The 14328-nt window shown below is 41.0% G+C and overlaps 1 pseudogene; it reads right to left on the bottom strand.

Annotated features, from left to right (window-relative positions):
* Nucleotides 1-10423: 10423 nt before the first annotated feature.
* LOC148106848 (cytochrome c oxidase subunit 6C pseudogene) lies at nt 10424-10835 on the bottom strand (annotated as a pseudogene).
* Nucleotides 10836-14328: the final 3493 nt, after the last annotated feature.

Raw genomic sequence — 14328 nt, forward strand, 5'->3', positions numbered from 1 at the left:
CAATCTTTTGGTATCGGCTGAGACCTGTTTTGTGTCCCAGAACATGGTCTATTCTTGAAAATGTTCCATGGGCATTAGAATAGAATGAGTATTCTTTGGTTCTGGGGTGTAGTGTTCTATATATATCTAAGAGGTCCAACTCGTCGAGTATGGCATTCAAAGCCTTTGATTCTTTGCTTAGTTTTTGCCAGGGTGTTCTGTCTATTTCTGAGAGTGGAGTGTTGAGGTCCCCTACTATTAATGTATTTTTATCTACATGTCTCTTTATTCTGGTTAAGAGTTGGCTTGTGTATCTTGCTGCTCCCCTGTTGGGGGCATATATATTTATAATTGTCATATCCACTTGTTGAATACTTCCTTTAAGAATAATATAGTGCCCTTCTGCATCTCTAACTATAGTCTGTAGTTTAAAATCCAATTTATCTGATATGAGAATTGCTACCCCAGCTTTCTTTTGAGGTCCATTTGCGTGAAAGATGGTACTCCATCCCCTTACTCTCAGTCTGAATGCATCTTTGGGTTCGAAATGAGTCTCTTGTAGACAGCAAATGGATGGGTCATTTCTTTTTATCCAATCTGCAACCCTGTGGCGTTTGAAGCAAGAATTTAAACCATTAATGTTCAGGCTGAGTACTGAGAGATATGCTTTTAATTCTGCCATGTTGTCAGTAAAGTCTTTGTTTGTATTGGCTGTGACTTTCTGTTTTGTATCACTCTTGGGGCCTTTTTACTTTTATAGAACCCCCCGTAATACCTCCTGTAGGGCTGGTTTCGTGGTTACGAAATTGGCTAGTGACTGTCGATTCTGAAATGTCTTTATTTCTCCATCAATTCTGAATGACAGCCTTGCTGGATAAAGGATCCTTGGCTGCATGTTTTCCTCTGAAAGAGCTTTAAAAATGCTCCCCCAACCCTTTCTCTCATTCCAGGTCTGTGTAGACAGGTCTGATGTAATTCTGATGCCTTTGCCTTGGTACGTGAGAAATTTCTTTGCCCTGGCCGCTTTCAATACTGTATCCTTGGATCTCATATTTGCGAATTGCACTATGACGTGACGTGGTGTAGGTCTGTCATGGTTGAGCTTGGGAGGGGTCCTCTCTGCCTCTTGGACACGAATTTTTGTTTCCCTTGCTAGATTAGGGAAGTTTTCAGCTACAATTTGTTCAAATATCTCTTCTAGACCTCTGTTTTTCTCCACCCCCTCGGGGATGCCGATGATTCTAACATTGGATTGTTTCGTTGAGTCAGTAATCTCCCGTAGCCAACATTCGTGGGTGTGGATTTTTTTAAGACCATCTTCTATTTTTATTTTTTCCTCTATTAACCCATCCTCCAATTCACTAACACTTTCCTCCACTTCCGTGACCCTGGCCGTCAGAGCCTCTAGTTTTGCCTGCATTTGGCTCATAGAATTTTTAATTTCTGTCAAATTCGCTCTCATTTCCGCCCTTAGGGATTCTATATTCTCAGTAATATTTTCCTGAATACTTTTTTCAAGTCTACTCATTATCTTGACCATTGTTACTCTGAATTCCATTTCTGATAATTTGGTTACATCCATATCCGTTACTTCTGTGGCAGAGGCCACTGACTCACTGTCTTTTCTTTGCTGGGGGGGCTTCTCCTTCTTGTCATTCTGATGAAGAGAGGTTGCGGGGTTTCCAGAGCCCAAAATTATTGACTGGGTCCCAGGCCGTGCCCCTTGTTTTATAGGGATCTTAGAGATGTGGGCTTCTTCTTTAAAGATTTTATTTATTTACTTATCTGAGAGAGGGAGACAGACAGTCAGCAAGAACGAAACAGAAGCAGGGGAGTGAGAGAGGAAGAAGCAGGCTCCCAGCGGAGTAGCCCGATGAGGGACTCCTTTCCGGAATGCCGGGATCACGCCCTAAGCCGGAGACAGGCGCTCAATGACTGCACCACCCAGGCGCCCGGGTTGTGGGCTTCTTGATTTTTCAGCCTGCCTTCTGTGTTCTGGGGGAGGGGCCTGCCGCGCCGATACTCAGGCAACCCTGTTTGGGTAGAGTCTCCGTGTCCCCTGCGAGGGAGGATTGGGATGGGCACTCTCTGAGCCGGTATTTCCAGGCTTTTGTTCTCTGGTGGCTTTCCCTGGTGGCTGGATATGCCTCTTCTGAGGGTCAGAGCAGCAGAGGCTGCATTGTCGCAGAACAGAGGGATTGCGGCCCGTTCTCCACTGATGTTCTGGCCACTTTAACTCTGTTACTGTTGGTGCTGCTCGACCCTGCAGCGTCCGGGATGTGCGCCCCACACCCGGTGTCCCTGCCCTCACTTCCAGGGCCCGCGCATCTCTGTCCTTTGTGTTTCTAATGCCGCCAGCCACCGGCCGCCCCGCGCGCTCCCGGGTCTCCCGGTCTCAGTCTATGCCCGGTGAGCACACCTCGATTCCGGAGTTTCGTGAGAAGCCTGGTGGCGCGCGCACCCGGTTCAGGGTCTCAGTCTGCTGTTTCGCGGGTGCCGACCGCGAGTCCGCCCGCTCCCCCGTGCAGGTGGCCCGCCAGCCGCCAGCCGCCCCGTGCGCGCTCCGGGAGTTCCCGGTCTCAGTCTGGATCCCGTGAGCACACCGGGATTCCGGTGTTCTGGGAGATGCCTGGTGGCGCGCGCGTTCACGGCTCACCGGTCTCAGTCCGCTGTCGCTGTCTCGCGGGTGCCCTCTGTGAGTCCGCCCGCTCCCCCGTGCAGGTGGCTGCCGCTTCCCGGAGCCCAAACGCGGCGGCTCCCTCCCCCTTCCGTTTATCTTCCGATATCCGTGCACGGTTTACAGCTCCCCTCTTCGTACCTCAATACTCAGCGCTGGAGATGTTCATTTGTAGAGATCCAGATGCATCATCCTGCGTCTCAGGCTGATTCCGTGGTTATTTAGGCTGGTCTGGTACGTATCCAGCTCGACTCAGGGGACCGGCTGAAAAAGGGGTCCCCTACTCCTCCTCCATCTTAACTCTCTCTATTCCAGTATTGGTCATTCTTTTTTGTCTTTTTCATTACCGAATTTTTAAATTATGAAAAAATGTTTTCTGGTCTCCCTCCCCTTTTTTACATTCTAGTTATGTCTCTTTGAGGTTCCTCGCTATTTTCATTTAAAGTTCTCTTCTTTCCCTTATCATTATTTCTGCCTCAATCACAGTCACCAATACTGGTTGTTCAGTTCAGCCGTTCTCTCAAGTTGCTGAGTCTCCTTACCTGGCTCATGAATTTTCAATGCTTGCTCGTGGATGGGTTCCTTCAGCACACATAAAGATCAGCTTGTTAGGGTGTCTCTGGCAATAGTGAACTGGAAGGTGCTGGAAGATAGAGTAAGACTTCTTATTCCAGTAGTCCCTTAGCAAGTCAAAGAAAAAAATGGCACCTCTCTATGGGGTGCGTGTGTTGGGAGGGAGGGGGTTCTCAGTCTTCTTTGGGTGCAAGTAGAAAAGTGTATAAAATGGGAGTGACACTGCTGTTGCTCTTCTGGAATGCCTTGGGTCAGGATGATGAATTATCCTCATTGAGGATTACTCTAGAAGGTGGAAGAACTGCTCAGTGACATTCACTCATTCCTTGACCCCTCCTGTATTTTTCTGAGAAATGACATCATGCACTTGTTATGTCCTCAGGTGATGTGGCATTTTCAGATGCAATTAAGATTTTCTCTAGGTTTTTTTCACCATCAGCCCATACTTATTTAAACTAAGTAGCCCTCAAACTTATTAGATATGTTAGACTAAATATTAGAATCACTGTGGGGGAATATAGCTAAATGCTGATTATCTGCTTCCTTCTCCTCTCTCAAGACAATTGAATCAATTTTTGGTGATGGTACCTGGACACTGACGTCACCATTTTCCAAATTGTTTGCTTGGTTGTTTCCTCTGCTAGATACCTATATTCATTGCTCTACCCTGAGGTAAGAGGTCAATAAGGGCTTTCAATTACTAAAATGTAATTTTAAAAATTATAATTAGTCATTTGAATATGTAGTGTTTGTACATTATGTAAGCCCCTAAAGCCCCCAAATACAGCAAGTCTCCCTTTAGCCCTATTTCTAAGTCAACCAGTTCCTCTCTCTAGAAGAAACCACTTGTTTGCTAGTTTCCTCTATATTCTTCTGGAGACATTCTATGCATATTTAAGCATATAGTACCAACCAGTTTCCTGTTAATGGACCTTTATATGGTTTTCCATCTGTTGCTATTACAAACAATGCTGCAATGAATAAATACTTTTCTTACCTAAATCTCTTAACATGTGCATCTGTATGATTCCTAGAAATTAAATTATTAGGCTCAAGGGTATGAAATGTCCTATTCTGGGAATCAGCCCTACTTAGTTATGGAAGTTTATTGTTTTACTATACTATAGGATTCTATCTGACAACATTTAATTTAGACTTTTTGTATAACTTTTACATAGCCATTCATGTATGAGACCCATGTGTCTTCTGCCCCAATTTCCTTTTTTTATTAAATAAAACTTTGGTAAGAATAAAGTATTAATATGTTACCCCTCAGAAGTAATGTATTTGTATTCAAACCAAAGCTTTCTGGAAAATGATGTTCTTTTTTTTTTTTTTTTAAAGATTTTATTTATTTATTTGACACAGAGAGAGAGCCAGCGAGAGAGGGAACACAAGCAGGGGGAGTGGGAGTGGAAGAAGCAGGCTCCCAGGGGAGGAGCCTGATGCGGGGCTCAATCCCAGAACGCCGGGATCACGCCCTGAGCCGAAGGCAGACACTTAACTGCTGCGCCACCCAGGCGCCCCTGGAAAATGATGTTCTAACTTAGTGTTTTCCCAATACTTCTGCTGTGCATTCGAATCACTTGTAGAATTTTTAAAAATAACAGGTTTCAGGACTTGCTTGAGAACAGGGGTCAGAAAACTGTGGCTTATGGGCCGAATCCAAGCTACCACCTGTTTTTGTAAATAAAAGTTTATTGAAACACAGATACATCTTTTCACATATGTATAGTCTATGACTGCTTTTGCACCACGATGCAGAATTGGGTAGCTGTGACAGCGTCCACATGCCCAGGAAATCCTAAAACATTTACTGTCTAGACCTTTACAGAACAAGTGTGCTGAACCTTGCTCTATAGTCACGGAATCAAAATCTGGTACCGAGGCCTTGGTGTGTGTATTGTGGTAAAAAAAATCCATCAAAGCTGGGCCTTATTTGCACTAAGGTTTGAGAACCAATATTTTCACACAAAGTTAAAAAACTAGGTGATTGTTATTTTCTTTCTACGCCAGTTTCCTTTCTGTCTCCTGGTCTACCTAGTCCTGACCTTGAACTTCGAACCCTGTAGTTGGGGCTCTATGAATTTCTACCAGATCCCCCTGCCCTGCCATTATGTTCTTCTCACCAGCTCCTAAACAATGCCTTAGTGACCAGTGAATAAATGTTTATAGAATAAATCACTTGCCCTTTCCTATTTTAACACTTCTTCAGCCTGTATTTTGTTGTATACATGCCTGCGGGTATATAAGCATGAATCTCAGTCCATAAACCCATGTGTCCAAAAAAATGAACCAATTTTTCTAATAAATTTCCACTTGGAATTTTTATTCCACCAGGGTTTGGAAACTTAATAGTAGTCAGTTTAGGGATTTCATGCTTCTTTACTTTGGGTTGTGTCTAAGTTATTGAGGGCTCGGTGGAGATCTCATACAGTACCAAGATATTGGGAGGTGATCTATTGTATTTTTAATACCATCTGCTCATTTAGGTAACTGTTGAGATACCCATGGCCCCATCTGAGCGTACATCAAGGGTTCATAAACACCACCAGGAGGCATGATCCTTGCTCTTACCTTCATGGCTCCCTTCAGTTGACTGTTTTTTAATGCTCCTTCCATGTCACTCCTGTGCTCACAGCAATCACTCAGCTGTTCCTGCTCCATGGAGAGGTGTAGTAAAGTGCTGTGAGGTGAAGTCCCCTTCTGCCTAGACACATTTAAGAGCCATTTGTCCCTCGTGCATCTTATTGTCTCCCAAAGGCTTTATCTGAAAATGGGCCTAAATTCCCTCTCTCTTAGAAACCAAAAACCTCTGTGGTTTATTTCTGGCCCCCTCTCTTGGACCACTTGACATCTATATTCTCCTTGCTTCCTCTCTACCTTTCTGGAATTCTCTCATCCTAGGAAATCTTTTCCTGGTCCAGTGAGGGATAGTTGGGGTAATTTTTACTTTTTACTTTCTCACCAGTCTTATTTGTCTACGTTGTGAGCCCTTTGCTAGGCTTTTGAAACCCAAATGCCAAGATGAGATTCCTTTTGCTCCCCCACTGCTTTATGCCATTTCTGCTGTCTGCTGTCTGCCAAAGCAAATGAGCACAGAACTGTTTAGCTGTTCTATGAGGGGAAGGGCAAGAAAAAGGAACTCTCAGGAAGAAATGGTTGATAATTTACAAATATCCTGCCAAAAAGGTACGTTACTCTCACTTAATGACCACAGTTAGCATAAATGTGCCTTGTCATTGTTTTCTCCTTCCTAATATGTTCCTTTGTCTCTCCCAGTTAGGTCCTTAAAGAACCTAACGAACTCTCTTTCAAGAGTTATTTATTAAGCACCTACTCCAGGCTTAGCCATGCTTCCTCGAAGTGACTCAGACAGTGAATAAATGTGAAATCCCATTTATTTGCCTTTATGGCGTCTTCAGATACTTATTTTTCTTGGAATGGTCAATGATCATAAAAGGTTGAGTCCCCGGTGGCTGGAAATGTAAATCTGGGCAGCAGAAGACAAATCAACTATCCAAAAATAAATAGAAATGTTAGGAAAATTCACAGCTTATTCCTTTAGGTCCCCAGGTTAAGTATTCCATAGAGAGAGTAAGTGAAGTTTATATCTCACTTTTAGAATTTAATGTGCTGTATTTCATATTGTATTAGTCTATTATGTTTATATGCAAAATGTAGTGAGTTAAGAACTGGATAGAAAAGTCTTGCCTCTAGAATTCATGTTTGTTTTTTCTCCTTCCTGAGCCAGAGCTTTTTGCATTGGTTTGATGTACTGTAGTTGCTTGGGGTTTAATCTTGTATAATAATTAACTTCAATTGATCCACTGCAGTGTGTTAGCAAAGTGCCCGAGCCTATTAAATCCGACTAAGAATCCTCCATCGCTTTCCTAATTTCCAGCATCATTATGCTGCCGGGAAAGCTGATTAATGTAAAGACATTCCAAACTGGGTCTTTTGCCTGGTGAAATTTTGGAGAAGGTGCACGCTATTCCAGTTTGCAATATTACATCTAATAAATACCAACATGGAGGATCTCCATTCTTGGGAGAGTCCTGGATCTACGAGTGAGGTTTCTCGTTCTTCTTTATAACAGAACTCTTAAAGAGGGAAGCCAGAATCAACAGAGCTTCGCTTCTTAATGGAGGCACATATGGTTGATTTAAAAACAAGTAGAAAATGGAACATTACTGAAAGTGTGCCATGCTCAGTAGGCCTCTGGAAAAGAAAACAAAGACTACCAATGACAGAGAAGACAAGAGGAAGAAATTATCAAAAAAAAGAAAGAAAGAAAGAAAGAAAGTTAAAAGATCCGTGTAAATGAAGCTGTTAAATCGAATATTCGCAGTGGATTTTTTTAGCCTTTGAGGAAATTTTAAATAAAACATCCAAATTAATCTGTCGAAAAAGCTCTGGGTAGGGGGATTTCTAGTGAAATGCTCCATATGGAAAACTTTGCTGAGACTCAACTGTATGTCAGGGAGACAAGATTAAGACTTGGTCCTTGTCTTTGAGGACTTTACACTTTCTTTTAAATAATCTGTCTTGATTCCCTTGGAGAAATACAATCCTATTTTGTTTTTCCTCATGTTCTTGGAAATTTTTTAGCCTGAGTCTACTTTCCTGCCTTCGCAAGTAAAATCTAGTGAACATCTTTACTTTTGCCAACTCACAGGCTCATCATCTCAAGAATCAGTGATCAGTCTTCAAGAATGGATGGAACAGATGTTAGATGGAACAGATGTTGGGCATGAGACTGAGTATCTACCAAGACCAAGACACCCCCGGAAGGTGATTAAAAATTAAATTAGCTTATTTTTTTTGTTTTGCCTCATTATTTTTAAAGTTTTATGCAAAAGAATTCTACTTAATTAAGGGTTTTGGTTGTTTGGTTTCACATAGATTTTTTCACTGTAAATGATCATATTACTCTCAATTTTATCATCAGAAGGAGATGGAGATTATCTTGATGATTTAATTAAAGTTATCAAGAATGTTAGAGGTAGTGAAAGTAATGAAGCTGGGATTCCTTAGAAAGATATCATTTTCTAACCCATGGATTGCAATCCCATTAAAGTTTTTTCTGATTATTCCTTATCATGGTGCAGTCGCTGTTCAAAGACAGGCCACTGAGGACTGCAGGTGTGGGGGGAAGCTCTATGGATGAGGTAGGATTTATGTTAAGCATAAAGAGGAGGTAGATATCGCATTGTAGGGAGAAAGAAGAAGGGTGTTTCCAGTTAAGGGAACAGCAGGAGCAAAACTGTTGAAGTGGTTATGAGCATGAGGTATAAAGAGGGTAATAATGAGGCTTGTTTGAGGGTTGACCTGAGGGCAGGGTTCATATGGTCAAATAAGTTCTGGCTGAGAGTAGGGTGAAGATGAAAGTATTTGATAAAAATTTTGAAAACTAAACTTGAGGAATCTGAGTTTGAACCGATTAGGGTGGAAAAGCAGGTGTTACAAACATTGAGGAAAAAGACTGATTAAGAACTGAAGTATTATGGAGGAATCTATAACAATTATTAGTTGGACATTATAAAAATTAACAACACTTTTAGGCTTTTGTCCCTTCTTCTGTTGCCACATATAGACTATACTGATTCTTTCAGAGCACAATTAATTAGATGAGTTTGATGATAGGCAAGGAAGCCAGACAATGCTACATCATAGACAAGCTAGAAAAATTCTTTTAAAGCTTTTGGAGAACTTGGATGCTGCCAAAAATAATTTGGGAAAATGTCCTCATAATAAAATGCATACAAAGTATTTCACGGTAGAGAAGCAGTACAGGATTACCCCCCCCACCCCCCCAATCTCAAAGTAGAGCATTCCTGCAAAGCCTTTTGTAAGCTGAAAGGGTGTAAAGCAAAGAAGCAATTACCATTAATTTATATGGAAAAAATTTGAGGATACCCACACCCAAAAAATAACCTCTCTTTGGCTTTCCTAATACCTTAGGACACATCTTGCTAACAGATGCACAAAATAAATCCAGATAAAGCACAGATGCTCACAGACACAGCTAAAAGCTCTGGCTTGACGTGGAGATGCTGAGTATCGTTCATGGGGAAGGAGCTGGGCGGGGCCGCTGTCCCTGCTCCAGGTGCCTCTATAAGGGTTGGCTGCAAAACAAATGCTAAGCGCTATTTTTGCTTTTCACTTTTTTTTTTTTTTTTTTGTAGAAGTGACAGACAATCTTCTTTGGATTGCTTTCAGTTAGTGAAAAAAGGTACTAATGTAGGTCTTTGGTAAAAGCCAAGTGGCCTAATGAGAACTTTTGGAAAGTGGGGGGATATCTGTAGTGGGTAATCCATGGACAGAACAGGATTTGCAGTTAAAGTTTTGGGTCCTGGTTTTACCACTAATTGTGACACTGTCAATAATTATTTGACTCTCAATTTCGTCTTCAGAAGGAGATAAAGAGATTATCTTTTTCTTCAGTTGTGTTCTCTGTGACATTGGGCAAGTCATTTAACTTCTCTGAGCTTACTTTCTTTATCTCTGAAGTAAGAATAGTGGTTCCTAATGTTGTATTGTTAAGAAATGAATGAAACAATCTGCCTTATGAACCTGAATAACGAAGCCATCCAAAATATGTCGTAATTATATGGATTTGGACACGAGGCATATGGTGAGGGTCTCAGTAGAAGGTCGTCGGTGGGGAGAGAGCAGTAAGCTAGGACTTGGAAGCAGGATGAGACCCAGTGAGCACTGAACCTACTGGACCTGGCCCCAGAAAATGGTGGCCAGTAGGCTAAGTAGAATAGTCTGGATCAAAAATAATTTATCGTGGAGGTTTTGTATGTGATTTTGGAGTTCTTTTCCTCATGAAATTTCGAGATGGCAAAATTGATATTCTGTTTTTAATTCTTTCTCTTAAGATGTACGTAATGTTTAATTATGACTTTCAATAAATGGAATTAAATAACTTTAAATCAAATAGAGGTTTTAAATATCATTTTATTTAACTAGTATACCAAATAATTTTATAAAGATGAAAATTATAAAATCTAATATCCATTATTCAGTGTTTATAATGATTATAATATTTATAACCATTTTATAATAATTATTATATAAGTATTTGCCTTTGTAATTATAAATATTTATGAACATTTGAAGGCTCAAAAGTATATCATATTCTTTCTAAGTTTATCTGGCTCTGGCACTCTTTTTTTTTTCCCAAAGTATTTGTTAGTTGTTTATTTATCAAGACAAACTATTCCATAACCCAATATTCATGTTTCATAGTTCAGGAATACAGGTCAGTGACAAACTTCAATGGAACTCAACCCAAAGAAATTCTTTACAATCCAAAATTACTTTGCACTCTGAAAGATACCAGCTTCTTCATCTCCTCAAAATCTTTCATGGAATCATAATTTCTGTAGAAATCTGCATACGCCTTCTTTCTTGGTTCAGCCACAGCAAACTTATAGAAAGCTGCAACCCCCAGGGATACAGCGAACGCTCCAACAATATGAAATCGCAGATGCTTGGCCAGAAGGCCTCGCATCTGAGGTTTCGTCAAAGCGCTGGAAGTCATGGTAGTTATTCTCCTTGATGGGCAAAACTCAACACCAACCTCAAACCTAACGTCCTTCCTCTGGCTCTGGCACCCTTTAATGTTTGCATTAATTGTCACTCTGATTCCCGATTTATTTAACCACCTGGAAGTGTTTAATAATTGCTTTTGTATGTAAGAATAGTTTCACGATCTTCACTAATTATGAAAAGATTTTATTATTGCAATAATATGTATATATTTACACTTCAACTGGTTAGTGAGAATTTCAATATATAAAGCACAAAAGAAGATTTTTACTCCAGGGTTCAATAAGAATACTCACCTATTTTACACGTGAATATTCAGATATTGACAATAAGTCTAAATGGTGTGCTTTGTTTCTATTACTGATATTGGTGTGCAAATTAGATGTGATGGTTAACTTCATGGACTCACGGATAATAATCTTACACAGACTCAGGAATGCTAAATATATTGTTGAAGTATGTAGTTGGCCATTTGACCTTGTGAAGGCTGGGGTTGAAGCTCAAGCAGATATAATTTGCCTGAATATGGAAACTAATACATACTACAGGCTACAGCATGAAGCTGGATTTTGTTGCAGTTCTAGGCTGTAGGTTCTCGAGGCTCATCCCAAGGATATTAAATGCTAGCTTTTAGGTGGTAGGCTTGTTTCATACCTCTGCCCTTTGTGTGGAAGGAATTCCTCATCTGTTTATAAGACTGGTTCTCAGTAGAGATGGGGTAGGTACCCTCCTTGCTTTGATCTCTCCTTTTTCCTTTAGACGACCCCGGGCCTTTACATGTCATGCCATCCTAATCTACCACCTGCTCCCTCTCCTTGTTATCTTCTACACCAGTCATTTCCTTTCATTCAATAAATACTTCAGGATATAAAAATACTGATTTGAAGGGATACATGCAACCCAATGTTTATAGCAGCATTATCGACAATAGTGAAATGATGGAAAGAGCCCAAATGCCCATTGACTGATGAATGGATCAAGAAGATGTGGTATGTATATACAATATACATATATATATTATATACATAATGTATATAATGGAATATTACTTAACCATTAAAAAGAATGAAATCTTGCCATTTGCAATGATGTGGATGGAACTAGAAGGTATTATGCTAAGTGAAATAACTCAATCAGAGAAAGACAAATAACATATGACTTCACTTGTATATGGAATTTAAGAAACAAACGAACAAAGGGAAAAAAAGAGAGAGAGAGAGACAAATCAAGAAACAGGCTCTCAACTATGGAGAATGAACTAATGGTTACCAGAAGGCAGTGGGCAGGGGGATGGGTTAAATAGATGATGGGGATTAAGGAGGGCACCTGTGATGAGTGCTGGGTGTTGTGTGAAAGTGATGAATCACTAAATTCTATACCTGAAACTAATATTACACTGTATAGTAACTAACTGAAATTTAAATAAAAATTTGAAAAAAATAAACACTTCAATATTTGACCACTTTCTTCCTCTCCCCCCTAATGTTGATAATATTCTTGGTCATTTCAACATTCACATGGAACAGTCATCCAGTCCTCTGGCTCTTCAGTTCTTCGACCTTTTCATTTCCAATGGTCTTTTTCTTTATCCTGCCTGACCAACCTAATCTCAGGGTCATATCCTTGAACTATCCTCACCAAAAACTAAACCACTTCCAAAATCTTGATTTTAGATTTTATTTATTTTTTTTGACAGAGAGAGAGAGAGAGAGAGAGCACACACAAGTAGGTAGAGCACCAGGCAGAGGGAGAGGGAGAAGCAGGCTCCCAGCTGAGCAGAGAGCCCGACGTGGGGCTCGATCCCAGGACCCTGGGATCATCATGACCTGAGCTGAAGGCAGGCACTTAACCGACTGAGCCACCAAGTCGCCCCCAAAATCTTGATTTTAATTATCATAGAGTCCTTTCCTTGTATACCTCTTCAACTCTTCCCCATCTCTCCCTCTCCTTCAGCTGTTCTTTCCTTGCACAATCCAAACCCTGTTAATACCCTGCTGTCTGCCTATTTCAGGACTGTACATGAGCAGCCAGACACTACTGGGAAAAATATACAATCATTCAGTGCTCATCAGAAAAATGGCCCCCCGGGATGCCTGCATGGCTCAGTCGGTTAGGTGTCTGCTTTTGGCTCAGGTCATGATCCCAGGATCCTGGGATCGGGTCCCGCATTGGGCTCCTTGCTCAGCAGGGAGCCTGCTTCTTCCTCTCCCCCTCCTCCTGCTCTTGTTCTCTCTCTCTCTGACAAATAAATTTAAAAAATCTTTAAAAAAAAATGGCCCCCAAAAGATATCCATGTCCTAATCCCAGTAACCTTATATGGCAAAAGGGCTTTGCAGATGTGGTTAAGACCTTGTGATGGGGGAGATTAATTTGGATCATTCAGGTGGGCCCAATCTAAATCCATGAAACCTTAAAAGTGGAGAAGCTTTCTCAGCTGTGGTTAGAGATGTAGCATAAGGACTCGGGCTGTTGCTGGTTTTGAAGATGGAGAAAGGGGGCCATGAATATGGGTGGCCCAAGGCATGCTGGAAAGGGTAAGGAAACGGATTCTTTCCTAGAGCCTTCAGAAAGGAAGCTAACCCTGCAGATATCTTGACTTTATCCCAGTGGGACCCACGATGGATTTCTGACTTACAGAGCTGTGAGATAAATTTATGTTGTTCTAAGCCATTAAGTTTGTGGCCATTTGTCACAGCATCAATAGAAAACTAGTCCATGTGTCACCTGGTCTCCCTTTAAATTCATGTCCTCAAATTTCAAACTTAACTGCCTGGGAATTCTGTTATTCTGTCTTTGCATATCTGCCTTTCTGCTCTTTGAAACAGTCACTTCATTCATTTCCCTCTCTGCCGAAACTTCTAAAACACTCCACCCCCCTCAAAAACCACACTATCATATCGGGGTTCCCTCACATTTCTACTATTAAATCTATGTAACCTACTTCTGTATATTCTTTGTTTCCATCAAAGGCAATCCCTCCGTTTGTGCCCTGGATCCCATCTGCTCTTGACTTCTCAAGGACTTTTCACCTGCCATTGTCTTCTCTCTGTTCCGCATCGTCAGCTCAGGCACAGTTAATAGACCTCTTGTAAACATCCGACACAATTGACCACTACCTTATTCTTGAACCGCTTCTTTTTTTGGTTTCTAGGACACCATATTTCCTTCATAACTAGTGGCTGCTCATTCTTAATCTGCTTTGCTGGCTCCTTTCCTCTGCCCTATTTCTAAATGTAGAAATGCCCCAGGACTCCGTGCTGGCCCACCTTTTCTTCTCTATCTATACACTCTCTCCAAATGATTTTATTTAGTCCCTTGATTTTCAGTACTGTCTATATGCCGATGACTCCAAATTTGCATGTCCAACCCTGATTTCTCCTCTAACCTCAAGATTTATAACTGTTCACTTGAAATCTGCATTTTCCTATCTAATAGGCACCTCAAAATTCATATATTCAAAATAGTTATTTATCAAGAAAGGGGTGGATTTCCTTCAAGTAATCCATAGCTTCCCACCCAATGAAATATATTTGTAAGAT

Source organism: Ursus americanus, chromosome X (genome assembly GCF_024610735.1).
Source record: "Ursus americanus isolate L20-20 chromosome X, mUrsAme1.1.p, whole genome shotgun sequence".
NCBI lineage: Eukaryota > Metazoa > Chordata > Mammalia > Carnivora > Ursidae > Ursus > Ursus americanus.